Here is a 27,388-nt window from a genome sequence, read left to right on the forward strand (position 1 = left end):
TTCACTCGAATACCTAGAGGCCATTGTAGGGCTATTAATTGGCCTAATTTCAGTATTGTGTTTCTGGGAATAGGGTGGCCTGAGGAGAGGGGAAGAGAGGGGAACAGCAGGTTGGTGGAGCAGTCAGAACACACATTTTTATTTATTAAGGTTGCCTTTTGTATGGGCATGGTTTACGGTGCCCCCAGTTATAATAGTAATAGCAAAGACCTCTTATCACAGATTACCATAGCAAATGTAATAATAATGAAAATATTTGAAATATTGTGAGAATTACCAAAATGTGATGCAGAGTCATGAAATGGGCAAATGCTATTATTGCCCATAGACTTGCTTGACATAAGGCTGCTGCAAACCTTCAGTTTGTAAAGGACAGTATCTTCAAAGTGCAGTAAAGTGAAACACAATATAACAAGGTATACCTGTATTTCTGTCAGTAAAATATAAGTACGGTCTTGTTTTTTTTTCTGCTAGTAAGAGTAATACATTATTATTATAGAAAATAAAGAAAAGTGTAAAGAAATATGTCAGACTTCTCGCTGTGGCACAGGAGGTTAATAATCCAACTGCAGAGTGCTGGTTGGTTCCCCATCCTGGCACAGTGAGTTAAAGGATCCACGTTACTGCACCTGTGGCTCAGATTCAGTCCCTGGCCTTAGAACATCCATATGCCATAGTTGTAGCCATTTAAAAAAAAAAAAAAAGGTGTAAAAATTGTTTATAATCTCATCACTCAGAAGTAATCACTTAAAATACTGATCTTTTTAATGCCTCAGTACATATTTATTTTGTATACAAAATTGATATCATGTTACGGGAAAATAAAAAATAAAAAAAAGAGAAGTGATGTATCAGTGGACCAAAAAAAAAAAAAAGAAAATTTGATACTATTATGACAAATATTCTTTTATATAAATACCTTTTAGTATCTTCAACTATATTTCTCTAAGAAGTACTATTGGGCTAAAGTGTCAATTTTTTTTTTTTTTTTAGTTCTTGGTTGTTTTTGCCTTTTGCCAGATTGTTAAGAAAGATTACATCAGTTTATACACATGGCACAGTCTTTGAGATTGCTTTTACCCTACATAGTTAACACAGTTGAGTGTTTTACCTTAAAGAATATTTTAATGAGATAGTTGGAAAATATATTTTTTACTGGTGTGTCTGATTGTTAGTGAGAGCAAATATTTTCTTTTATGTTAACTGGGTACTTCTATTTGTTATTTTATGAATAATTTATTCATATTCTTTGCTCATTAATCTAGTAATATTTTAGTATTTTTCTTACTAAGGAAGGAACCTTCCGTGTAACATTTTACATACTAGAATTTGGTTAAATATCTCCCCAATATATTATTTTTTTAATGTGTAATGCTATTCTTAGATATTTGGAAATTAAAAATAACCTAGTGAAATAATTAAACATTATCTATATGATTTGTTCTATTGCTTAGATATGCTTACCCACTCAGAGACTTAAATATTTACTGTATTTTTTTCACATATTTTATGTTTTACTTGTACACTTAATTTTTTAAATCAATACTTCTGAGTGCATTTTGACATGTGATATTGGCAAGGACATTTCCTTCCCTAAAATTTAAGCCAATTTCCCAAATAGGGAGTGAGCTATATTCCTTACTCAATTATTTGCGATGTTTTCTTGACCATTTATGTACTAAATGTAAAAATTTTAGGGTGTCTATCAAATTTAGTGTTGAAAGTATATTTTTCTCTTCCCTCACAAGTGTATCATTGAATTACAGTCTTATCTTAGATATAGGCTATGTCTTGTTGGTATGTCTCTCTAAAGGACTGTCATAGATATATTATTATTATTATTTTGCTTTTTAGGGCTGCACTAGCGGCATATGGAAGTTCCCCAGCTAGGGGTCAAATAGGAGCTGCAAGGCCTGCACCATAGCCTCAGCAACGTGGGTTACAAGTGGTGTCTGTGATCTACACTGCAGCTCACAGCAATGCTGGATCCTTAACCCACTGAGCAAGGCCAGGGATCAAACCCCATCTTCCTGGATACTAGTCGGATTTGTTTCCACTGCACCACAATGGCAACTCTGATATAGTAGAGGTATTTTATTTCATGTATTGATGAGAACTAAAATGACCTAAGATCAATTATGACTCCAATATATGCTCTAAAGTTTCAATAAAAACACTTTCCAAAATTTAAGAAAATATTTATGGTAAAATATGTTATGATTTTTCTACCAGTCTTGTGTTTTTAATTTTTTGAATTTTTGTTAAGTAAAAATCATATTCTTCTAATGTGAAGTAGTCTGCTTTAAAACTCAATTGCAACCCATTTAGAAGAAATTGCTTACACAAGTGTCTTTTTTTTTTTTTTCCAGTGATGGTTGATGGAGGTAGGGAGGGTTCCTTGAGAAACAGTTTACACTTTTTAGCAGTCGTGTTGATAAGGAGAAACAGAGAAGTGTGAAAGATTGAACATTTACTTTTTTCCCCCCTTCAGAGCCACGTAATGAAAGGTAAAACCAGGTTTTATGCAAAATCAATGGGGGTGAGTTATTTTGACAGAAATTTTTCATCCTTCACTGGTTATGCGGTGCTCCAGATAATAAATATTTTAAGTCAGTACCTTGTTGGTAATTTATTAGGCAGTATGAATAATGAAATAGTTATTATTATTTTTACTTATTTATAATAATAATAATAAATATATATTATTATTTATTATAATGAAATAAATAATAATGAAAACACTACAAAAGTCTGGAGATGAAAATACTTGACTGGTGAAACATCAGGTTTGTATAACTGTTTGGCACTTTCTGGAGTTTTACTATTATAGGTTAGTGGAAGAGAAGAACAGGGTTAGTGAAAGAGCCGGGCATTTCCATTTCTATTTAAATTGTCCCCCTCTACATTTTCCTACAAGGGCTATTCTTTTTCCCAGACAGGAAAAACTCAGAAAAGCATCTTTCGTTACAAGTTTGGGAGGTAGTTTTATTTCTATTTTATCTCTATTTCCCTCCAAATCTAAACAGTGCATTCACATCTCTAAGTGCAGATGTTATTCATAAGGATCAATGCAAAAATTACATTCTTCACAGAATATAGGAATACTCGGATCCATGAAACTCATTTTCAATAAATTCAAGTTATTATTTGTTTCATGTTAGTGCTTCAACAGCTACTGAAACCTATGTTGGAGGACACACAATGGCTTTAGAGATGCTTGGGATAGAAAAGTAGTGAGTGCTTTGACCCTGGAGAATCTTGAGGATGCCCTAGGCAGATCACTCTGCATCACAGAGAGAGTGGAGCCCAGGCAAAGTGGAGGCAAGCACCTACTCTAGACCCAGTTCCAAGTCCCATCTTGGCTCTGCCATTCATCCTAAAACCTGTGAAAGCCACTTCTCTCTTTGAGTTTCCTCATTTGTAAAATGGATAATTGTTATGAGAGTTCAGTGAGCTAATCTATATAATGTGCTTTAAATAGGGACTGGCACAAACTGAGAACTAGATATAGATGTTTGGTAAATAAACAAAATAAGCTTCTTGGGGAAAATATGAAAGCAGGAGAGGGGGAACCAGGCACATGGAACCTCCATGAGCCTGTTTGTGTGAAATGGAGGATTCTGGGGGGAAAGCAGCAGAGAAAATGGGTCTTGAGAAGATCTGCAGTCCACATCAAAGCTGACATTCACTTTGCAGAGTGAGATAAAGCTTGGTATCCAAGTGAAGCACCCTCTTTTTGTGTGCGAATGTGAGTGAGAAGGAAGATGAGATCCGGGGGACAGTGGGAGAGACATTGGAAGGCTGTCTGCTTTCCATTTACACTTGTGATTGCTCATATGTTTTTTGGTTGTTTGTGTTTTTTTTGTTTGTTTGTTTGTTTGTTTTTTGTCTTTTCTGGGGCCGCTCCCTCGGCATATGGAGGTTCCCAGGCTAGGGGTCTAATTGGAGCTGTAGCTGCTGGCCTACGCCAGAGCCACAGCAACACGGAATTGGAGCCACATCTGCGACCTACACCACAGCTCATGGCAACGCTGGACCCTTAACCCACTGAGCAAGGCCAGGGAACGAACCTGCAATCTCATGGTTCCTAGTTGGATTCATTAACCACTGAGCCACGACGGGAACTCCGCTCATGTGTTTTTAAGTCACCTCCGATTCATTTTGAAAGTAGGCGAGCTATATATTTACTTAATAAAGTAAAAAAAAAAGAAGTACAGTAATAAATAGTTAAAAATCATAGTTCCCGCCGTGGAGCAGTGGAAACGAATCTGACTAGGAACCATGAGGTTGCGGGTTCGGTCCCTGACCTCGCTCATTGGGTTAAGGATCCAGCGTTGCTGTGAGCTGTGGTGTAAGTCGTAGACGTGGCTTAGATCTGGCATTGCTGTGGCTCTGGTGTAGGCTGGCGGCCGCAGCTCTGATTAGACAACTAGCCTGGGAACTCCACATGCCGTGGGTGTGGCCCTAAAAAAAAGGCAAAAGACAAAAACAAAAACAAAAACAAAAACAAAAACAAAAAAAAACAGTAAGTCCCAGGCAAAGAGATCATTTTTTGGCTGAAAAAGTGGACTCTGAACTGTCAGGATGACACTGATACTTAGGTCGTGCACTGACTAAATGGAGAAGAGGCAGTGCACCTTATCTTGAGGTACTGGGGTCAAGGAAAGGTGGTTAGAACTAGTCTATAGTGGTGGCAAGTGTGAAGATTTTGAATGAGTAAGAACAAAAAATTTACTTTTAAGTAGAGATGTCATCAGAATAGTGGGCAATGTGGCATTGGATCGAAGCCGAGAGAAGAGGAGAGAACACAGAGAGCTGTTTTAACATTGGGGCAGCAATGTTAAAACATCCAGAGATCGGGTGACTACAGTCAGTCACCTGAAAGGAGCCATTGATGGAAATACCATCTTCAATGATAACTCTTGGTAGCAGGGAAAGTATGGTTTTAAATTAAATTTGAAAAATTTCCTCAGAGCTGCTTCTTCAAAGACAAATGACCCTCTTACGATATGTCTAGTTAAATAAAATAATGGATGTGAACAGCTTTACAAAACATTAACATGCCATATAAATGTAAGGTGTTATCATCATGTACTCTGTGTTAGAAAACACGCCATAAAAAGAGATTATTTTTGTGGGCTAAATAGTCAAATATGGGCTGCATGACAGTACTGTGAAGTAGAGTCATAATTGATAAACGACTGTGCCCAGAGAGGGTTGATTAATGTGTGGATGCTAACCTTGATGAATACTGCTGGTATAACACTACAGGGTTTTTTGTTTTGTTTTCTTTCTCTGGCCCTTTCTTGTACAAACAATTTTTCAATGAGTTAAAGACATACTTACCAAATTTAATAAGTCTGCTGTATGGAAAGTAGCTCATATACATCAACCAGGGAAAGTATACTGCTGTAAGGTTGAACCAGGCTTCAGATAGCTAGTATCTTGCCCACAACCATCTTGCCCACAACCACTCATATAATGGTAGGTAGTATTATATTATACTTTTCAGCTAGAATAATAACCTGCCCAGTAGAGTAGCAGAACTGAGATTTGAAACGAGGCAATATGAAGCCAGAGAATACATCTAAGTCACTTTGCTTTTTATTATTCATTCATTTATTTAACAAATACAAAGTGCTTATACTTACACCGGGGATTGAGCTGAGCCTTATACAAATGTTACTCACTTAATCCTCATAACAATCTTACGCCATAGATTTTTTTTTTTCCTTTTATAGCTTAGAAACTCAGGCACAAGTAAGTAACTTGCCCAAGGGCACAGAGCTAGTAAGTGGATTCAAACATAGGCAGTTTGGTTGGGAAATCCATGCCTGTGACGCCATAACATGCTACCCTTGCTCTATGCTAAACTGCTTTTGACGCTGTGGCCAACTTCACAAGCCAGATCTGAGGGGATCGTGCCCTCTCCTTACACCTGGGAACCAGAAATTCTTTGAGGTTTACAAAGGAAGCAGTAAGCATTTATGATTCAGCTGATGCTCTTTTGACCTACCTTGGAGCATCCATGCCTGAAGGCATCTTTTGTGATGCCACCAATTCAATCCTAGACTCTTAAATCCTTATCTATGGTTCTCAGTGCCAGACAGCATTTCCTCCTGCATAAAATACATCCTTATTCTCATTACATCTCCCCATAAAACTTTCATCAATTTGAAAATTGTAAAATGCATTCCTTTTTATGCAGACATTTAATCTATGGTTAAATGACAATTGAGCAATATATTCTCCTGCATACTCAAATACCATCCCAACTCTGCAATTTGAAAATAAATTGACAATCTTAAAATTGGCATGGGTTTTAAGGAAATGAAATATTCTCAACTACAGGCTTTTGAGGATGTTTATCTGCAAAATGAACCATAGGACGCACTTTGGCTTGATCAACAGATTCTACTTGAGAGATTTCAAATAGAACTGCCAGCTCAGCAAAACTGATTTGAACTTATCTGTGGGTCAAATGCTGTGTTTCCTTATGTGCATGGATGAAACCAGAACTTTCAACCTCTCAGCCTCTCACTTTAGAAAGAGTGAAGTTTAAAATATAAAGGTGTTGTTTTTGCTTCACACCCAAATGTCAGAGCAAGATATTCTGATTTCTCTTGATTGGCTCCAGGTGATGTTAAGTGGAATGCAGGAAATTATCAAAATCAATCTATCTTCAAAAGCTTTCTTTGAAATTACAGGATCTGAATCAAAATGTAAAATAAGATTATTTTTATTTTAAGCTCCCTTCCATCATTTTTCATAGCTTTCACTCTACCGAGGAGCAAGTAAAATAGCATCTTTTTTTGCCCTCTAGAAAGATTGTTGTTAGAGCTTTAATATTTTCTGAAGAAATACAGTATTTTTTAAAAACAATCTGACTCTTGCTTACTGGATTTCTAAAGGGTTTATTTATTAACTTTCCCAAGGATGAATAAAGAAAATTTCCCCACGTCAACTCATCAGCATAGTGACCTATATATTAACAATAAAATGCAGAGTAAGTATCATAAATATTCTGTCTGACACTGAGGACAGTAATACATGACTAACTGTAATTGTTAAAAAATCTAGATATTCAAATACTATCATCAGAGAACTTCTGAGCACCCTGAAAGAGCAAACAAGGGTCCTGATCAAAATCCAAATCTAGTAGAAAGTAGCATATTCTAGAAAGCAAAAGGAAATACAGAGTAATCAAAACCATAATTCTGAAAATACTCTTGAATGTCCTGCTACATGATGAGTGATTGGCCCAGTGACAGCGTTAACTTTTACCTAGGAGTTTGTTAAAAATACAGATGCTTGGGCTACACCCCAGACCCTCTGGACTAGAATCTAATTTTTAGCAAGATCTCAAGGTGACTTATATGTACATTGGAGTCTGAAAAATCATTTAAAGTATTTTTGAGGATGGAATTATGTGAATGCTTGCTGTTTTTAAAAAACAGTGTCATTTACCAAGAGATAATGGTCACCTTTATTTTACAATGGGGCCACCATTTTCATAATGAGAAAAAAAAAAACCTCATATTCTATTGCTTTGAAAAGATAATGACTGATACAGAATTATTTTTCTTGGAGGAGCAAAAGCAGTTCTAGGAGAAGGAATATCGCTCATCACTTTCAGTAACAACAAATGCCAACTTGACCTGCATTGTTATTTCTGACATATCACCTTGCATTTCTCATCACATTATACTGGTGGATTCTTTTCCTTTTTTTTTTAATTTTTTTTTTTTTTATTTTTTTTTATTTTTGGGTCAGAGAAAGAACCTGACCTAGAGGTTGCCACGGGCATTTGAAAATATGGTCCTCCTTGTCTGTTCTGTTCGATCTGAGGCTTCTGCTGCAGCAGTTTTTACCTGGGTGATTTTAAGAGCTTATCAATCATGAGACTGTTGAGATACCTGAGCCATCAAACAAGCACCTCTCCCATGACATGATAACTTGTGTTAATAATAAACTAAATCTGTGATAGGAGATGGGGGGAAAATAGAAATCAGAGTGGGGCCCTGAAGGGGGGAAGAGTGTGGGTGAGGGATCTGGGACTAAGTGAGGGGAGCCGTATCTCTAAGTCACATGGGAGGCTGGAGAGCAAGCAGATCTTCGGCAGCACTAGTTACTGGGAGTCAACAGCCATCAGTCACTCCCTGCTCCTTCTTGGCTGCCTGACTGCAGGAATAGCACCTGCTGCCACACATTTCTTGATCTATGGTCTTGGAGAAGGTTTATGCTGAATTGACTAAGAAGGAAGATAAGGCTGTTTAGAGACAAAGACCCCACTATTACCTTTAATAGTTTACATTAGCAGGAGGATTAGAGGAGTGTTGGTGGTTTTTTAACCTGGGAACTACTTAGGCTGTGAATAGAGAGAACTGCAGTCCCAAAGTCCTGGGTGAGAAAGGCCCCCATGACAGCACCTCGATGCCATTAGTCAGATTGCACATTCATTCCTCCTCTGCTTGGAGGGGTTGATGTTATTGCTAGAATGTCTGAGTAATTCCAGCTAACTTTGCTATTTGTATATTTTGAATGATATGATTGTCAGGGTCAAAATCAACTTGCAGCTGTATATAAATAAACTTTTGTAAATGAGGGAGAATTTTAGCCTATTTAGACTAGGAGTAAACACCCTGCTATTGCTATTTTCAACCTTTTCTTGCCCTGCCAGTATTTACATACACAATGTACTCCTCTTCCATGTCGCTGTCATGTCTTGCTATTGCTCTGGTCTTCTAATTGTTCTCTTGGATTCCTTACCACCCCTGTCTGTCCTCCATAGAAGAGTCATAGTTCTCATCCCAAAATATGATGGGTCATCCAGTCCTCTGCTGTAAGCCCTCCAAAGTCTCTTCATCCTACCCAGAGGAAAATCCGAAGTCCTGACTCAGGCAGACAAGTCCTGAAGATGTGGCTGGCCACCACCCACACCCTGTGCCATCTCTCTGACATCACTCCCTGCTTCTTTCTCCATCGCCCAGCCATCCTGGCCTTCTCTGTCCTCAACCTGACACTGTACTGGATATGTCTCACCTCCGGGTCTCTGCCTGGATTATAATTCCTCTAAATAGATACTTAACCTTCACTTTTGGTTTCTGCTTGAGTTACCTTGTTAGAGAAATTCCCCTGAACACCTTCTATAATTCCTCTAATACATGTATAATTTAAAAATATTTGATGTGTTATATCATTACCTTTTTCAATATATCTCTTCCCCAACTAGGAAATAATTGTGCAAGCAGAAATTTTCTTGGTTTTGCTCAGTACTAGCTCCCCAGTGCTCTGAAGAGTGCCAGAAATACTCCGAGAAATCCTCAATTAATATTTGTGAGTGAATGATTTTCAGTGCTTGTTTGCATGCCTGGTACATTGCTCATTTTCTCACTGTACTTCATTCTAAAGCACTTTTCTACCTTTATGCTTTTGTGTTTTCGTGTTTCTTCCAGTCCTACTTCCCTGTGTCAGCGTGTTCATGTCTTCCTTTTCTTCAAGTACCCTTTCCTCCAGGAAACCTTCCCTCTTGGTCTGTCCTCAGAGCTGACTGATCCCCTCTGTCTGCTGCTTCCCTCACTGTATATCTTAGTCCTCTCTGCCCTACATTAGAATGATTCATTCTTTGGAAGGCTTAAGCAGGGGGCATGTCTGGTTTATTCTCACTCCCTCATTCCCCCAAACTCTACTCACTGCTTTGTACATAGAAGGCACCCAGTGCCCACTGGGTCAATAAATATCGCTGAATAGATTTACTTTACTCTAGCAATATTGATTTAGTGGTGATGCTGTGGTACTTGGATAAGAAGTGGTAGCAGAGTGATCTCATAGTCCTGCAGTTTCTCTTTTTTCCAAAATCTACTCTTAATGACTGGTTGGTTTGGTGTTTTATGTGTGAGAAGCGTAGAAGGAATTTTGCTCTTGGGTCTGGTCATTTTGCTTTATTTTAATAAGTGCTGAAAGAGAAACATTTATACAAAAGACAAAATATTTAATAATGAGAAAATCAGTTCTGCTGAGCTACTCAATCCCAGGTCAGATTCCTAACTGGGGAAAAGGTTTATATTACAGGGAACTGTTAGCATCTTTCACTGCCCTGAAAAATCCTTTTCTCTGCCTTTCTGATAAAACCCTTCCCTATATTCTAGTGTATGGCTAAGACAGAAGAATTAGGAGCAGGAAATAGTTAAGCTTAGAAAGATACCTGTTTAAAAATCTGATTTTTCTTAGCATGGATTTTTCAACTCCTAACTGTCAAGGTTCTGCATTAGAAGTTCACAGTATACTTTTTTTTGTGAACGGCTGCTCTAATTGGGCGAGTTTTGCTGGGGCGACATTAGGGCTCATTAGGCTTCTCTTATCAGAGGTGGAAGCTGTGAGATTTCAACCAAGCAGAGGATTTAGATTCTAAATGAGAAATATAGATTAGAATTTCACATAATGAAATAATGGACTTTGGTGTTACCTTTCTAGTGACTAAAGCAGGGACTTAAATCCATTGTAGGGTTCCTTGTTTAATCAATAAATAAACGGGAGACACAGAAGATTTATTTCTTCTGTGGCAACAACCACCATCATTTTTCTTAATTATCGTTAGGTTTGCCTCTCCTGCTTTTAGATTCTCTGCAAGTAAAAAGCTTCTCTACATTAAGAAAAGGAACACAAGGTCTCTGGTTATGTTTTCTCTCCTATACACACAGAGTTTTGCCTTTTCTGTGGCAATACCTGTATTTCTTAATTAAAATCTAATAAAGTCAAAGGTTTCACAGGGTTGTCCAGGCTGTCGTAAAGGCCAGAGGTTTCAGAGAGGTGGACAAAGATCTAGGCAGCTGTAGGAGAGAAAACAAATAGTTCGAACTTTGGATCCACAGATGGTTATGCCTGCCAACTGTTATGAGCCAATGAATATCTGGCCTATCATTTGTCATATTTATTGCAGTACATAATGCTGTAATTTCTCATGGCATGGTTATTTATCTTGCTGTGTTCTCAGAACAGCTAAAATTGCAGCCATGTTGGAGCATACGTATGCCTTTTGGGTTTCATCTTTACAAAGCATCCATGCAAATTGGCACAGGCCTCCCATCCAAGGACTGGAGGATGTTGCAAAGCAACTGATTGGCAGATTATGGAAAATTCTGACAGTAATTGAAACTCTGCTCTCAGACTTGTTCCCATGTGTCCAGCCACAGAGCCTAAAGGGAATAGAAGCCCTCTATTGCATTTACTCCTCAGAGGTTTCACCAGAGTAGTGAGTACTTCCATATCTGGAGGCTTCTCTGGAGTGGGCACAAAGCCCTCCAACCTTACAGTAAGGAGGGAGATGGGCCCTGGGAAGGAGAAGGTTGGAGGTGGGAGGAAGAAGGCATGTAGTACTCAGTTGATTTCTGACAGCTGTCTGGGGGCACTGTGATGTCAAAAGGAGCAGCGGGAACACCTGTCTCTCCTGGCACCTCCACTCTTGGCAGTGGTGAGTCAGTGAATAGAAGCCACATGATGTCTGGTGACAGAAGGTGTGACTCACAGGTGGGCAGAGAGAGTCTTCAGGGTACCATTGCTCACCTGCCACATCTCAGCATCCATGATGAATCATTGGGTCCAAACAGGGCCTTGAGTTGGTGCGAAATTGAGTGCACGTGGGAGCCTCCACGAATGGCATATGTGAAAGTGTAGTTGCCTCTCATCCATACAGGATGTGTGGCATTCACTCCCTGAGGTGTGAAAACTCTCAGTTTATTATAGGGTCACTCTGCTATTTGTGGTAAAGGGGCTACTGGCCACTCAGTCTCTGAGGAGCATAGCAGACCTCACTTTAGCCATTGGTTTTCCTTACCATGGCTTCAATCAGAAATGCAAACAAATTATTCCTATGTGTCCTGAGACATCTTTCTCTTTCTTTTACCTTCAAAGTAGTGAAGTGACCCATAGGCCCTCAGCAGAAGAGAGGAGAGACATTGATGTCCTTATCATTACTATGTTAAAAGGCTGAAGATGAAGATGCCCAGATGGTTACCCACTGCTGTAACCCTGATAATCTCATCTCCCACCCCCTTTCAGTTCTGGAATAGGAGGTGTTCCCTTCTACCCCAGGACTCGGTACAGCCAAACTTTAATAGGAAAGATAACTTAGAATGAAAAGGAGGCTCTGAAAATGGAATTCTAAAAATTACTTCTGAAATATACCTTCCCCCATGAAGCAATAAAAAGAAAGGGATCTGTGGAAGCTCCAAGGCTGGCTGAGGACCAACCACTTGGGTTCTCTTGGGTCTAACAGGCTGTGCTCAACAAAAGGAAGAATGAGTGAATGATCTAGTACAACCAGGAGAGACACACAGAAATCCTCATGAAGAGAGTCAGGAAGGTTAAGACTCAGAAGGAACAGAGACTTTTGAAAAAGGCCAAAGAGGACAAGAGGCTTTTAAAGCATCATCAGTGCTTAGTGTTTGGAGTGGTGGTACAAAGTCAACAAATAACATAAAAACCTACTTGTTCACATCCTTTTTTTTTTGCATCTGTCTCAAAGGCAGAATGCTTTTCCATCTAGGAAGGGTAGAAGATCATATTTTGGTGGTAGGCCAAGATATGGAAAACAATCATCAGAGAGTACTGTTTAGATTTTCAGGTCTAGACAGCTATGTCTATTTCCTATGAAGATGGCAAGCACTGTGCCTCAGGGCTGGAGGGAGCAGAGACAATGGGTGAAAGTCTTCATTTTCAAGGAGGAGTGGTATATTATTAAAAAATGGTTTAGGTGCATATAAAAAGCGAAGCACAGTTGGGAATGAGTGCCACAGTCAGAGAGCTAAGGGAGTCTAGGAAAGTGGCAAAGTCGACACTGAATTTAGTTAAATGTGTTAATGAGAGCGACGTGGACAGTACTGTGCAAAAATTTCAGGATGGGCAATCTGTGCACAAAAACCAAAAATCCTTAAGACAAAGCAGCCATAATTGTTTTAGGCCTTGATGGTACGTGGGAGGAGAGATTGTGTTTCTCCTGAAATCCCTCCATGCTGGTCTCTCCTTCCCCCTGAAATACAGCCAGCTTTTTGAAGTATTTTTCAAGCATATGGCTGTATTCTTTGCTCTTCCTCCTTTTTATCATCTGTCACAACCTAACTGGAACTCATGTATTTGGTATGATAGTTATTTATATTGGAAAGGCAATTGAGTTATGAAAGATCTGGTTAGCAACTATTTGTTTAAAAGAGAGCTGAGGACTTCCCTGGTGGCCTAGTGGCTAAGGACTCGGCATTGTCACTGCTGTGCCTTGAGTTCGATCCCTGGCCCAGGAACTTACACATGCTGCAGGAAAGATTTGGTGCATGCTTGCTTCCTGGTCACCTTGGGCAAACTAATGGCTCTGATCCTTGGTTTTCTCTGCTCTCTCCTCTCCGGATCCGTACCCTCTCCCCCCGTGTTTTGTTTTGTTTTGTTTTGTTTTGTTTTTTTTTGGTCATTTCCATTCATTTAAGTTTTAGCTTATTAGACAGCACATTTTGTCAGATTCACAGGATTTTGTTTCTTGACCATTCTAATAGCAAGCTCTCTTCAATCACTGAAATGTGGCTAGAAATGAAAATAAAACAGAAATTCAGTCAGAGCATGTTAGGTCTAATTGTCTGCCGTTTATAAACATTGTAAATAATCTCAAGGTGCCCTCCAGTTTACTGCATTTCCTCTCTGCAGCTTACAACCCACATGGTGTAATTGAGAGACACTGACTGAAAGGGGATACAGGTTCTAGCAGGAGCTTTGCCACTAATTAGCAATGTGACTTGAGACAAATCATTTTACATCCTGGCTTTGTTTCCTCATCAGTACAGTAATGGTTTGACCTATATTATCTCCCAGGTCCTTTCCAACTCCAGAATTTAAAAGGCCTGTGATTTCAAGCCAAAAACTATATTATGGAATAAGATGACAGCATGTATAAGTGCAGGTTAATTAGGGAAATGGTATAGGATTTATCTTTTAAATTGGCTTTCACAATAATAAATCACTGAGTAAAGATACAAAAAAAGAGATACATTTTATGTAAGTATTCAAGGAAGCATAGCTTATTTCAAACAATGGTTTCTGAAAATAACCTTTCATTCTTTGCCCTTATATTTTTCCTAATGGAAGGCATAAAATGGATGCTCAGCCTGAATAGTGGCTTTCATTCAATTTTAAGTCACCCCGTCATATTGTGTACTGCTGCTTTCCACGTTAGCTGACATTGCAGGATGTAGCACAATGCAGAGTGAAGAGTTAGAAATGTGACATGGCATGTCGGAAACAATGCTTGCTTTTTGCTGATCAGTTATCAGTTAAAGGCTGGTATTTAGAACCATCTTTAGATAATTCAATAGCTCTGCATCTCTCATAGGGAGGATGTCAACCTGAGTTAATTTTTTTGCTTATCAGATATGATGAGACAAGATGACATGGAAATGGTTGAAAGAAACTATCCAGACTGCATATTTAAAAAAAAAAACAAGCAAGTCTTTAAGGAGCTTAGGAGTTGCTTGGATTGATTTACTACAACCATGGGATTCAAAGAAAAACATAATGATTGTCAGAGACTGTTGGCTAGGATAAGCCCAGATATTTCCCACTGTTATCTTTTGTCCTGATACGTCAGTCTCCAGTGACATCACCATCTTCTAGTTTTGATTGAAGTCAGGTATGTGAAGGGAGCAAGTGTTTTAAAGTGATTAGGGTTTATTCATTTATTTGTTCCCTGAGTTGACTCAGGCTCACTAATCTGTAGATTCATTGGAGTCACATTATCAGTAATGTCCCAAATTTGACAGGCTCTCCCAGTGACTTGCTCAAGCTCCACACAGTGGTCCCCAGGGTATTTCCACATGTGCCCAAGAAATGCCCAGCCATCACATGCTGCTCTTCCCTCCCTCAGGCACTGCAACTCCCTGAGGGGTACACCAGGGACAAGACAGAGCCCTCTCAGCAGCTAAACTGAAGGATAGTCTATGGCAAAATGGGCAATGAGACCCCTCTCCCACTTTGTGCTGGAATCTGTTAGGGTGGACAGACATGGCAGTGCTGGTGCCACTATCCTTTGTGTGTATGGTGTTACATGAAATAAAATGCTGGGGTTTTATACCCCAAGCCCCTTCTTCCCCCGGGTGCCAGACAGAGGATGAAAGGAGTGAGTGCTAGCACCTGGGTTGTCTCTTCAACCAGCCAAGTCATTGATTGTTGGGGGGTCATTTTTATTCTCTTGGGGTGAATTTCTCTGGAAAGTTCTACATCCCTTGAAGCAAATAAGTTTCTGTCAGGTCCTTTTTACCTGTTTGCCTGAGATGTCGAGACAGATTTCTGAAATACAGTAGCAGTGTAGGCTCAAGTTGGGATCCCTGACACTGCTCATTCAACTAGCACTTCCTGAACATATTTTATGTGTGAAAGATTTTCTTTCTTCTTATACCTCTCCTCTCTAAATTTTTTTCCCTCAGACAATTGGCTTGAATTGAAGAATTGACATTCAGGGTTCTTTCCTCTTAACTGCCACCATGAAGCCATTTCCAAGTAAAAACACAATTAGTAGAGAAGGGAAGTACTTTGGGAATATGGGTTTCTTCAGCCAGTGACTTTTTATGTACGAAAGGGTTCTATTAAACAACTTTGATTTTACTGGCTGATCAGACATCTTTGTAGAGAAACGGGAATAATTAGAAAAGTGCAGAAGTATCCAGACCTTCCAGAACAAGCTAATGTATAATCTACTTTCTCCTTAGTGTGTGAGTATATCTATGTCTATACAAGGAAAGCATATTGTGGTTGCTTTAGAAATTGTCCATTGTTTTTATTGATATTTATCTTAGAATTCTGAACATTATTTCAGTGACTTATTTTTATCTCTAATCTGGTAGCTCACTGTATATAATTCCATTTGCATGAATGGAATGTGAAATAATATTTACTCCGGCATGTATGTTGCTATTAAAGTTACCTGCATTAAAAAAAGAGCTTTGGGAGTTCCCGTTGTGGCGCAGTGGTTAAAGAATCCGACTAGGTTTCGGGTTCGTTCCCTGCCCTCGCTCAGTGGGTTAAGGATCCAGCGTTGCAGTGAGCTGTGGTGTAGGTCACAGACGCGGCTCGGATCTCGCATTGCTGTGGCTCTGGCGTAGGCGGGTGGCTACAGCTCCGAATCGACCCCTAACCTGGGAACCTCCATATGCCGTGGGAGCGGTTCGAGAAAAGGCAAAAAAAAAAAAAAAAAAGAGCTTTGTACTCACAGCCTTTCTTTCATAAATTGCATGTTAAAATTAATGGATTATAGTGTTGATTTAGAAATGGCTAGGCACTGACATGTTTTATATAATTGCTTGTATAACATTCTCAGTTTCAATAAAGAATGCCTCTTGTCTGTGTTCCTGAAATATCAGGTAGTCCTTCATATTAATGGCAAAATATTTCTGCCCTTCATGTTCAGAAATGATAGTACTGACAAAGATGTAGGAATGTATCTACCAGATCAATATGTAATCAATAATTCACTGCACACAGAGTAAGAAATACTATAACCACGACTGGCTGAGTCTCACACTGTAGCTTTGTCTTAATGCTGGGGGTTCCATATACAAATTAAGTAATGGACTCGTGAAATCAATCAAGAAATTGTCTAATTGATATATGTGTACAGAGGCAGCATAACATTTTGAACAAAGACCTCTGATTGCTGTGGAGTTATGAGGTCAACCCAAAGTGTACTTCTCTCTTGCTTCTTCCATTCATTCTATTTCTATTTGGCTCTTTAAGGAGCTTGGGTTCATCTGTTGCCTCCCAGTATGTCTATCAAGTTAGTGTTGACTTAGTCAAATCATGTGTTGGATGGCATTGCCTTTTGACATCGTTAAGTCCATGCTCTTGACAGGACCTACTATGGTCAGTGTAAATATTCAGTATATACATTTCCTAACCAATACCTGAGCTGTGTTCTTTGGATACTGAAATGAATGAGCCTCTTGCATTTCAGTGAAGGAGGCAGGAGAAGGCCTCTGTTGATTTTGCTTGCCCAGCCTGCAATTTTCTTCTCCTTTTTTTTTTTTTTTTTTGGTTCTATTTTTGCTTTAAGGAACTAATCCTCCTCACCAGTACAGCAATGCTAAGCTTGTCAGTCAAGACCAACGGAGAGGACCCAGCCCAAGTTATACCACTGAGACTTCCAGGGAAAAAGAATCTTGAGCAGAGGAACTGAAAGCTTAGCATAGTTCTAGGCCATTCACCCTGGTGGTGGTACCCTGAAATCATCCATTTGTTCCTGCCACCACCACATCTGATGCTCTTCTGGTCTCTGTCCTTTTTTTTTTTTTTTTTTGCTTCAGCTTTTTTCCCCCACCACTCTCTAAGCTTTCCTGTATCCTCCCAATGATTTCCTTTCTAGATTAAGTAAACAACAGGTTCCTGCTGCTTTGCCACCAAAGAACAATGACCAATGTAGAAGTGGGCAAAATGTGATAAGGCAGAATAGTGCATTGTTCAGAAAAGATAATGCAAAGTATCTATTTGACTTTTCAGGACATTTTCTGTGTTTGTTGAGGAAATAACTCACATGCGATTATAGTAGGTTCAGGTTTCTCACTGCACAACACTTAGTTTTTGGAACTTGTGGCCACGATACTACTAAGGCTTGCGTGTAGGCTTTCTTATTTTAGTATTTATTATATCAAGCTATAAGGAATGGTATACTGCTGCAAAAGTTAAGTTTAAATTTTACAGTATTTTCTGGTAGCAGGAAATAGGTATAAAAGTATGGGCAGTAAATACTTACATTGCATGAATAATTAACATTTATTTTAAAGTCTCTGAGATTATGTGTTTAATTGCAAACATTTTCAGACTTTGTATTCAGGAGGAAATTATTGTTTTTAGACCATAAGACCCACACCTAAGAAAACTTTCAGGATTTGAGAATGGAAAATAATTGTCATGACTAACCAAAACAAGCATCATAGAAAGATACTTGGCTTTAGTGAAGTGAAGAGGCTATCTTTACGAGTGTTGTCAAACAATTATATTTTTTAAAAGTTTTACTATGGAAAATTTTATATGCACAGATAGAATATTATAGTGAGCCCTCACGTACTTATTCCTTTGCTTCAACAAGTATTAACTCATAACCAATTTTATTTCTCTATCCTCCACTGAAGTAGAGAAGTATCCCTTTCTATTTATTTTGGAGCAAATACCAGATATCCTATCAATTCATCTGTAAATATCCCAAAGTGTTTCTCTAAAACAAGTATTTTCTTTCTTTCTTTTCTTTCCATTTTTCTTCCTTCCTTCCTTCCTTCCTTTCTTTCTTTCTCTTTTTTGGATTTCCTGCCTTAAACACAGCACAGTGTAATGATCATGACTAACAAAAAGTTAACCATCCTTCTTCTTTATCATTAGTATTCAGTCAGTATCCTTATTTCCCACCTGGTCTCTTGTGAAGAGGCCTGAAGGTCCTTAGATCACATCCTCTCAGCCCCTTCATTATTTCAGCCTCAGAGTTTTATGTGTGCCCAGGCTCCTTCCTGCTGGCAGTGTCTCACTCTGAGCGTGAGTCCCATGTCCCAAAGGGAGACAACACACCATTGAGTGTATAGTGCATCTCAGAAGTGGGGGTCATAAAAACCCAGGGGCAGCACTGACCCCCTGTCTTGCAAGAAGACAATTCTTGGCAGCCTGCCTTGTGCTTCTCAGTGGCCCAGGCAGAATCGGCCCCTAGGCATAGGTGACCTCCTTAATGCAACTTTATGTCAGCATTTCCTCCTTTCCAGTGATACTTTCCCTGTTCCCACAATTCTGTTTCCTGAAATGACAGCTCTTGGGTGAATACACACTATGATACCTTAGACTTTTGTTTTTAAATTTTGAATCTGGATCCAAATAACATTGCAATTTGTTTATATGTTTCTTAATTCTATTTTTGAAATTTGTGGTAGAATACATATAACATTAAGTTTGCCATCTTAACCATTTTTAAGTGTACAGTTCTGTTGTATTAAGTACATTCACATTGTGCAACTGTCACCATCATATACCTCCAAATCCTTTGCATCTTCCATAACTGAAACTCTGTATCCATTAAACAATAACTCCTCATTCCTCCCTCCTCTCAGTCTTTCTCAGCCCCATTATACTTTCTATTCCTATGAATTTTACCCCTCTGGGTACCTCATATAATAGATCACACAGCATTTGACTTTTTGTAACTGGCTTATTACGCTTTGCATAATGTCTTCAAGTTTCATCTGTATTATAGTATGTGCCAGAACTCCCTTCCTTTTTAAGGCTGAGTACTATTCCATTGTATGTGTATACCACATTTTATTTATCCAGTCATCCATCAATGGACACTTGGATTGCTTCTACCTTTGGGCTATTGAGAATAATGATGCTATGAGTATGGATATACAAATATCTCTTTGAGACGTTGCCTTCAATTCTTTTAGGTATATTCCCCAAATAGAATTTCTAGATCAACTGGTAATTCCATTTTACATTCCCCCCAACAGGACACAAGGGTTCCAATTTCCCCACATCCTCACCAATACTTATTTTGTTATGTATTTTTTAACAAGATCAAAAGAATTTTATTTTTTAAAATCTGAAATGAAAAACTATACAACTTCCCAGATATTTAAAACCATGGGCTCTGAGGGCTGGTAGGAGGAGAGGGGTGTGAATGTCCATTTCTACACTAAAAGTGTTTTCGTTTTTGATAATAACCATCCCAGTAGGTGTATTTTAGTTCTCTTCTAATCAGTAAGTTTCTCCTCATCTCTCCATCTCTATCCCTGTCATCTTCTCTCTCTTTTTTAAAGAAACAAGATGGTTCTATTTTTCCCTCATTAGAGTTTTTCTGATTGCATGCCTATACTGCCAGCTTACAATGCAAAACTTGTAAAATCCCATTAGTCCTGGAGTTCCCGTTGTGGCGCAGCGGAAATGGATCCGACTAGGAACCATGGAGTTGCGGGTTCAATCCCTGGCCTTGCTCAGTGGGTTAAGGATCTGGCGTTGCCGTGAGCTGTGGTGTAGGTCACAGACATGGCTCAGTTCTGGCGTTGCTGTGGCTGTGGCTTAGGCTGGCAGCTGTAGCTCCAATTAGACCCCTAGCCTGGGAACCTCCATATGTTGTGGGTGCGTCCATAAAAAGACAAAAAGTCAACAACAACAAAAAAACCATTAGTCCTGCATTTGAGTTGGAGTATTGAGGAGGTATGGTCACATGATATATTTTACCCTTTCTTCAAACTACATGTTTCCTAGCTTTGTTCCCTGCAAAGGCCTAGATCAGTTATCAACCCAAGCAGCAAATGGGCACCACCAGGTCACATGTCCCCCTGCACATAAACCATTACTTCTTGGATAAGAGGCTGATTTCAGGTCTGGGGCAGGAAATGCAGAAGATGAGCATGGAAAGCTTGTCATATCTGAAGGTGTAGCCGTTATCAAAGACTACTGAGATTGTTTCAAAGGAACTTAGAACCACCTTGAGCAGGCTGACACTTGGCTAAAGATGCCTTCATTTGTGCTCGAATACAGATAATGTTGCAAGAGATGAAAACACACCAAATATAAAGAATAAGTTCAAATGACACGAAAATAAAAAAAAGAGAGATTCATTAGTCACTTTGGGAGGACCCTCTGGATCCTATTTTGAAAGCTAATAAGTAAATTAATAGAGTAAAGCTTTTATTTTGCCTTTTCTATACTAACTTCAGCTAAGATAATCAAATTACTGGTGCGATAGTTTCTCTTTATAAATTATTATAGTTCATAAATGAAGAAAAAATAATATTACAGTAAAATTTTGCAACTCCTACTGGCCAGAAGGAGCTGGGCATTGAGCGTCAATGTCTGCTATCATCCTAAATGGATGATGACCTGATATTAGGTGCCTCCCAGTGGATGAACTTCACGGCATCATCTCTGAAGAAGTCTTGCCAAAACAATAGAAACGCAATCTCATTAAACCTGTAGATTTACCTGCCAATATACAAGAAATATGGGTTAAAGAGAACAATTGTGCTTTTTCTTAAGTTATTTTATGTAATTACTTTCAGAAATATGATAGACATTGGAACTGTGAATGAATCCATATTCATTGTGCAAAGTAAGCCTGAGACTTTTCCAGAAATTTCGCACAAAAGCACCTAAGTATTTGCCTACTTCAGATTTTTGTCTTAAGAAGGGGTTAATCTTAGTGGCAAAGGAGACTTTTTAAAAGAACTTGGCACTTAACATGATGCCTATTATTTCTCTCGACATCCTATCTTCTTATCTTGCTCTTGGTTTTGTGGAGTAAGATGAAAGAAAATTGCTAGCACTCTGTAGCACTGTGTGCTTCGTTTTTGTAATCTTAGCTTTGATTCAGATATTTTAAATGTTTTCCCTTCTGAAAAAGGAAAAAAAAAAGAGTAAAATTCAAATAAGGGGCCAACAGGGAAAGGGACAGTTAAATTGGATTCTATAGTGTTCAGTTCCCTGACTACAAGAATAATCCTATTAATAATCTTGTCTTCTGACCTTACGTAGTCTGGATTCTTTGTTCCCTATCTGCTGAATACACATATCTTTCAGTGAATAGTGAAAATCTGAAAAATTTCAAATACCAACTTTAAAGTTATTTGCCTCACTTGGAAACCAAGGAAGAATTCTAGGAGCTATCCACTTTGTCAAGTCCAGGAATGTTGGTATATTACTCACCTTCATGATTAATACAGAATTTTTTTTTTTTGTATGAGAGCAAGCTGCAAACTGCAAGATGACTCATAATGAATCCTCATCTGAAGGCAAGTTATTTACTGCTTGTTCCAAATATGTTCATGATTAATACTTATTACTGAAAATGTATTGTGAGGTGTCAATTTAATTCTTCAAACATTTGACAATTACTCAGAGTAAATACTGAGTATGTGGCAAGTGCTAGCCCTGTACCAAGTATTATACTGGAGGATGAGGCCATAGCAATGAATAAGATCTACACATTCTCTCCTCTCCAGGAGGTTATAGTTTGGTGGGTTTTCCAAGAAAGCACATGCAAGGATGCAATTAGGAGTCCAAGAGATTGAAGGAAATACCTGGGAAGGATCATGGAGAAGGGAGTGGGAGTAGATGAGGAGAGACCATGATGCTGTCAGATCATGATGCTGGTCTGACAGTGTTGCTGGAAGAGAGGAAGGAAGTGGGGTAGGGGGAGGAAGAACCTGCATCTACGGTGCAGCTCTGGAGAAAGTCTCAGTCAGGCTGATGGGGAGCCCTGAGTCAAAAGAGGAGTTACATCAGTCACATGGTCTAGGAATGGCCCAGCTCAAATACCTCTGCTGTGCTTAGTCATTGGCTCAGAGCAGCACTGGCTTGGTGTGAATGCCACAGTGTAGCCTGTAGGTATGGCAGCTGGAGGCTGGCAGCTGACTGCACAGGCTCTTTCTTGAAGGCTGATCTAAAAGGTGCAGTGCCAGGAATTCTCTTGTGGCAAAGCAGGTTAAGGATCTGGTGTTGTCACTGTAGCAGCTGGGGTTGTTGCTATGGGGCAGGTTCAATCTCTGACCTGGGAGCTTGCTTCCATATACTTCGGGGAAGCCATAAATAAATAAATAAATAAATAAATTAAATACATACATAAATAAATAAATAAATAAATAAATAAATAAATAAATAAATAAAGCAAGCAAGCAAGCAAGCAAGCAGTGCCTTGGGGAGGCAAACCATCCGTTACAAAGGTAATGCATATTACAGTAAGGATATTATGGGGGTATTTGGTGGTATAGCCAGAGAAGTTTATCTGCAGTGCCTGTTCTTCTCCTGTTCTGCTCCATGTCATAGGGAAAAACATTGTCCAGCTTTCCTTATCCTGGGCCTTTCATATAGGTTTGGCCATGGGGGCTGGTGGCAGGAGATTGGAAGGTGGAGGTCAGGGGTGTCCAGTGTATTGTTCCCCTTTTCTATTTCTCTGCTCATTCCAGTGATGGCTACATCTCTTCTGGGTTTCTAGCTCCTGCTATTGAGTCCCTCACTTTGTGGTTCTGGCTTCCTCTGAAAAGCTATGGTTTCTAGGATCCTGCTTGTGGCCATTGTCCTTTTATACCACAGAGATAATTGTAACTTCCTACTGTTATTAAACTCTATTCTTAATCTTTTGTCTCACTATCCCTTATTTGTTTTTCACAGCTTTTTCAGCATCTTTGTAACTGATCCCTTGTAAATCTCCTCCGTTTGAAAGACCTAAGGAGTTCTCTTTAGTGAGTGGTGGACCTAGTCTGGAGGATGTCACAGGGAAGATTTCCCTAGAAATGACATTTAACCTTAAACCTGAGGGACGAGAGGAGCTATCCAGAATGGGCTGATGATAGTGGTATCACTGGTATAGTACTTGTACATTATTTTTTATTTTAGATGATTTGTTAGTTTTCAAGTAACATAATGGTTAAAAGTACAGAGTTTGGAGCTGGTGTGCTTGGGTGCAAATCATAGCATCTGCTACTTTCAGGATATGTGATTTCAGCCACTTTACTAAGTTCCCTGTCCTTCAGGATCCTCTTTGCTAAAATAATAACATCACTTTCTGTGGCAGCTATGAGAAGCAGTAAGTTAATATACATAGTCAACCTAATGTTTGATATTCCTTTTCATGTGTGCAACAAGACTTTGCAGAAGCTTTCCTATGGGAATGTGCACTCTGAGACTTCAGAGGAACATTGGATTTAGGGTAGAAGCGGCTTTTTTTTTTCTTTTTACTGCTGCACTTGGGAAGTTTCCAGGCTATGGGTTGAATCAGAGCTACCGCTCTCGGCCTACACTACAGCTTGCAGCAATGCAGGATCCTTAACTCACCGAGCGAGGCTAGGGATGGAACTCGAATCCTCATGATACCAGTTGGGTTCATAACCTGCTGAGCCACAGTAGGAACTCCCTGAAGCCGCTTCATCTTCATCTAGAATCTAATGTTTCAGGGGAGAAGTCTGAAGCCAGCCTTTTTTGTTACTTATTCTAGGTCACCTTCTTTTTCTGTCTGGATAATTGGAGGTTTCTTTCTCATCCTAGAAATTCGATAATTTTATTAAGATATATCAAGGTGTTGGTCAGTTTTATTTTATTTTACTTTCATTGGCTTGATAAATATACAGGTATGTCCTATTATTTTGTAGACTTATTCATTTCTTTCCTTTAGGAAAGGTTTTGTTTGTTTGGTTGTTTTTCCCTATTGTATCATTGACACATTTTCTGTTCTATCATATTTGTCCAGGGGAAGTCAGTGTTTTCCTTTCAGTTTATAAATTGACTCAGTGCTTTTACTTGACATTTTTCATAAAAAGCAGCAGGCCCTTATAACCAAGGTACATACCAACAAAAGTAAGGCCAAATCTGGAGATAGCCTTATTGTTCTTTAGATATTTAATGACCTCTCTGAAGTAGATAGGACCTGTCCAGCTGGTGGAGTTTGTGTGACCAGCTGGAATCTGCTTGGTTAGTTAGAAAGCTGCATTTATTCTAATAACCATTTATTCTAGGAACTGTTGTCTATTCTCTGCCTTCCCCACTCCATCTCTCTTTTGTCATGTCTTCTTCATTTGGAGCAGCCCAGGTTTCACTTACACCCAACGCTAGGCTTTATTCAGGGATTAATGTTGTTCTGGGCTGTGGCTGATAACAAACTACAGATTTCTATGCATCATAGAAATCATCAGAACCTAACTGGGCAGAGACTCTCAGGGGTTGATTTGCTCACTCTAGAGATCCAGTCGCTCCTGATTCCTCACTGGCTGCATCTGAAAGTACAGGCTTTGATGCGACCACAAAGGAACATCTTGAGAATGAGCATCACAATCTAGGATAACTTGGACTTTTTGAACCATCATCCAATGGCAAAGACTGGTGGTAAAGAACATGGTCTCAGGAGAAAGATAAAGTAGACTCAAGTTTCTGTTTGCCCTTCTCTAGACGGTGTGATTTTTGACCAGTTACTCAGTGCTGCCAAGCTTTAATTTACCAATCAGTGAAATGGTGATGATAATATTATTTTCCCCATAGGGCTTTTGGTGGTTATTAAATTAGATAATGCTGTGTGTGGTCCCTGACACAGAAGATATTCAGTATACCGAAGTTGTTGTTATTGTCATTTTGATTATGACTGCTCAATATCTAAACCAGCATCCTATAGTTCACTGCTGTCCTATTTTTATCTAATGTATAATTCACTTATTCTCTTTTAAGACAAGACATTTGAGTTACAGCTCTCATATTTGGCTCTGATGGAAAACAACCCACAAACCAGGCAGGAGGATCAATGAATTGGACTGTTAAGCTTTCAGTTTTTATTTATTTTTTATGTATTTTTATTTTATTTTTTTTTGTCTTTTCCAGGGCCACTCCCACGGCATATGGAGGTTCCCAGGCTAGGAGGGGTCGAATTGGAGCTGTAGCTACCAGCCTATACCACAGCCACAGCAACACCAGATCCAAGCCATGTCTGCAGCCTACACCAAGCTCACAGCAACGCCAGATCCTTAAACCCACTGAGCAAGGCTAGGGATTGAACCCACGACCTCATGGTTCCTAGTCGGATTCGTTAACTACTGAGCCATGATGGGAACCTCAGCATTCAGTTTTTAGTAAGAATAAACTGGAGGAGAATGCTGGAAGCTTAAAGCCCTACTTTTTAAATGGCTTTGGACTGGCATATTCTATTTTCTTCTCAAGGAAGATGAATTATCCAGCTGTCCGATTTCTACTGCTTGTTCTTCTATACTTTTCTTTGACCTTTTTTCATTTCTTTTTCCTTTACCTTTTCTTTCTGAGAGAATATTTTAAATCTCTCTCCACATTCTGCAAGGTCACTTTAGTTCTGCAAGGTCACTTTAGTTCTTTACAGTTGTGCATGTTCTTTTATATACTGTCATGACACTATTGGTCACCTTACATGCTTTACCTTTTTTTGCTCATGTAGTCACTCCCTTTCAAAAATATCTCCCTGTATCTTATCTTTCAATTTAAAGATTATAAAAACAATGTTCTAAGATGCTTGAATGTTTGTTTCTTGGAATATATCTTCGTAAAAATACACTCTTCCAGCTTTATCGTGTTATTTTTATTTTCTTGCCAAAACTTTTCAAAGGACTTAACACTGTTTATTTTGTGTATATTTATCTTTGATAGAAGGCAGGTCTATTTTGATCTGTTATTTGAGCAAAAATTAAGATGACTCCTTCTCTTTGGGTCTGCTCACTGCTTAGCTTGATGTTTTTCACACTTCCTTTTTTATCTTATGATAAAAGGAGATAATACAGATTCATATTAATAGTTTGATTATTAGGCAGATGGAGAGGAATTGAGAGAAAAATGGCCCATAGGCAGTCTCAGAAGGGGACAGCATGTTATATACCTATTGAAGCCAGCTGTCAGGATTCCATATCTGATTTCCCCTTTACCCTAGAGATTTCTTTTAGGTATATGATGTCATTTTTCTGTTATCTGCCTGCCAATCTGGGTAAATGTCCTTTTGTTTTAGGAAAATGCCTTGGAGTCAGGATGAATTTGTCAGTTGGTGAGAAGCTGCCTGTTTGTTCTTTGGTTGTATGACCTCATCTATTTTCTCAGCCCCATACTTTCGTCTTGCAGTGTTATCCTGAAGCGATGAAACTGAGTCTAAGGTAGGAGGTTGCTGTTTTCCCTAAATTTCTTTTGTCCCTTCCCTCCCTTCCTTCGTTGTCCCTTCCTTTCTTCCCTCCCTCCCTTATTTCTTCTTACCTCCCCCCTTTCCTTCCCCGTCTCTCTCTCTCTCTTTTTCTTTTTGGAAAAATTCTCCTTCAATTTAGAGCGGTATTCCATCATTTGGGGAAGGGGGAATCCACCACAGGAAAATGGGATCAGCAAAATCCCTACTTCTTCCTGCTTGAGGTGGTTTGCTCCATGACACTGATGTGGTGGTGCAGGGGGATCCAGGTGGACTTGTCCTTCTCTGTCCCTTGCCTTTCTTTCCCCCAACTCTGAATGGCTGAATGGGGGCTGAAACTCATATTCTTGCTGACTGGACTGTGTGCCCTGGACTAAGACTTGCTGCTACCCAGAGAAAGAAGAATTATCTACAAATTTTCATAAGTGCATTGTTTACTTGCCCAGGCCAGGGGAACTGAGTCCTCACCCAAGTAGTGGTGCTTATTTCTAATTTGCACAGATGTTTAGCTGGGGCATTCAAAGGCCCTTGATACCTTAGGTGAGTTTGCACACTTTGCTTCTTAGGAGATTATATTAGTTAGCTCTTGATGACTCACTTCAATCTTGTTCTGTCTGGGCCATCTCTGGGAAAATTCCTTGACATACTTGGCTTATTTTTCAGTAGATATGGAAGAGGATTTTTTTTTTTTCTTTTTTCTTTCTGGTTTTTAGGGCT

At 39.1% G+C, this 27,388-nt stretch overlaps 1 long non-coding RNA gene across 1 annotated transcript in view; it reads left to right on the forward strand.

The window, feature by feature from the left end:
• The window catches only part of LOC102167218 (uncharacterized), a 75,637-nt gene that overhangs the window by 9,961 nt on the left and 38,288 nt on the right, over window positions 1–27,388 (forward strand). Inside the window, exon 2 of the long non-coding RNA XR_014829427.1 lies at window positions 26,507–26,648. This is a non-coding gene — a long non-coding RNA (uncharacterized LOC102167218). The remainder of the gene's footprint in view (window positions 1–26,506; window positions 26,649–27,388) is intronic.

Source organism: Sus scrofa, chromosome 15, assembly GCF_054392235.1.
Source record: "Sus scrofa isolate SSC_HxYL_T2T_F1_AM1 chromosome 15, Sscrofa_HxYL_maternal_Yorkshire_Landrace_v2.0, whole genome shotgun sequence".
Taxonomy (NCBI): Eukaryota; Metazoa; Chordata; class Mammalia; order Artiodactyla; family Suidae; genus Sus; species Sus scrofa.